Raw genomic sequence first — 2,359 nt, 5'->3', positions numbered from 1 at the left:
GAATTAAGCAGCCCTGGCACCATCAACTCCAGAGATCTTGTTCTGTGGGATACTAAGTGTCATGTAAGCTATTTTTAATTGGGCCTTCTAATACTTGCAGCTGATAGAGTCAGCATGGAAGTGACACTTTTAAATCCATTCTAGATGGAGTCTTTCCTGGAACTAGCATACAGAAAAGCAACACACAAGGTCTGCTTTAATATTCATGGTCGCTCTCATTTATTGAGTTCTTACCATGAGCCAAACTCTGTGTTTCACTTCATTTAATTCTCCTAACAACCCCATGAGACCTATTGATGGTGCTATTACACCCAAAAGTTTACAGAGGAAGAAAATGAAGCACAGAGAGGTTAGTTAACTCAAGATCACTCAGCCAGCTTGTGGCAGAGGTAGGCTTTGTACCCCCACAGCGGAGCACCAGAGCCCACACTTGTATGACTCCTCTCTACTGTCTGTCAACTCCTCTGAGAATTACAAGAGCCCTGGAAGGTGAATAGCTCCACAGACACAAAAGGAGGTGAGAAGGCTTTGCTTGAACATTTCCCAGGGTTTACTTTCCAAGAGGCTCCTATACCCTTAGCTCTGCTTTAATGGTTGGTGTCAACATTCCACAAACACAGGCAAATTCCCTGGCTTCCACTGCCCTTGTGTCAAAGTCACTGGAAACTCACCAGGTGTTGCCCAACACAGAGAGAGTCCCCAGAAATTATATGCAGGATGTTGTGTGGCTTAAGGACATTTTTCTTGGGAGAAAGTCAACAGTTTTCAAAGGTATCTGTTACCCAAAAAAGGAAAAGATTCAGCCTCCTAGAGAAACACATTGGATGCAGTATTTTTTTTTTTTCCTCTGGTGCTCAGTTTCCTTGTTTGTTTTTGCTGAGACAGAGTCTCACTCTGCCACCCTGGGTAGAGTGCAGTGGCACCATTGTAGCTCGCTGCAACCTCCGACCCCTGGGTTCTAAGCGATCCTTCTGCCTCAGCCTCCTGGGTAGCTGGGACTACAAGTGCCCGCCACAATGCACGGCTGGGTTTGTTTTGTTTTCCTTTTCTTTTCTTCTTGGTAGAGACTGGGTCTCACTCTTGCTCAGGCTGGTCTCCAACTCCTGAGTTCAAGTGATCCTCCCGCCTCGGCCTACCAGAGTGCTAGGATTACAGGCGTGAGCCACCGTGCCTGGCCTGGATGCAGCATTGAGAAAGACCTTAGAGACCATTAGGACCAAAGCCCTGCTGTCCTGAGAGGGAAACAAGGTCAGGAAGTAACTAACTAGCTGAAGGCACTCAGCTAGAACTGGAACCTATGGCTCAGAGCACTGACCCTCCCAAGATATGCTGCATTGCCTAAGATCCCACCCTGTGAATGTCCCCTCCTGAATTAGTAAGCCTTGATCCCATCAATAAGTGATTAGATGTCCATGCCTCATGTTCCAAGGCACACCGTCCTTTTCCTCTCTCCTGCCGTCTTATCCCGTCCTCCCAACAGACTGTCTTGTAAGCCCCATTGGGGTAGAGGACAGGTATTACTTGCTTGCCATCATAGCCCCCAAAATCTAGCACATGGTGAGCTCTTAATAAATAATTATTTTTTGAGAAAATGAACGAATCAATGAATGAATGAATGATAAATACCTCCTTAAAGAACAGTGCAAGTATAGCTACATGGGGCTTGATATAACTGCGGCTTTCCTCCTCAGTGCTAGCTGAGATAAGGCTCATGGAGGAAAGAGGACTGCTGATGGTTTGATGAGGACAGAGGGAACAAATCCACACTAGCATCTTGAGGTGGGCAGGTTGAGGCAGGAACGCCCGTGAGTGTATAACTCTGGAGCACCTGGCTCAGATAGGGAAAGGCAAGTGAAAGGACATGCAAGAGCACCTGAGACCCCCACACAAACTCTGTCTGACCCACGATTCCATGTAGGAGCCACCAGTTCTGCCAAACCAGGGCCGACCTCCCCACAGACGGGCAGGTGTTTCAACCAGGCACATTTCTGCGGTCGCCCGTGCCTTTCTCCTTCACCAGCACAACTGCTGAGCCATTCATTTTCCTTCAGCATGAAGGGAGCATGCCAAGAACTTCCTGTAGCCCATGAGTCATGGTCACTGGGCACAGGACATCTCCCGAGGGAGACGGGAGCTGCAGGGGGGCAGGCTCTGCCAGAGGATGTCCTGACCGAGAAGCAGCACCCAAGAAAGGCCAGGCGGGGGATGCTGGGATACGTTGTGCAGGGTGCCATGGAAACCTCACGGGGTGGCCAGGCCTGGAAGAACTCCAAGCAGGCAGAAAACCAGGCACTGACCGGGGCTCAGGCAGCCTGACGTTTGTTCTCAAGAGCCTGGGCTTGACAGGGCTGCCGAGGGA

Source organism: Eulemur rufifrons, chromosome 3 (assembly GCF_041146395.1).
Source record: "Eulemur rufifrons isolate Redbay chromosome 3, OSU_ERuf_1, whole genome shotgun sequence".
Taxonomy (NCBI): Eukaryota; Metazoa; Chordata; class Mammalia; order Primates; family Lemuridae; genus Eulemur; species Eulemur rufifrons.
Note: the sequence above shows the minus strand (reverse complement) of the source record.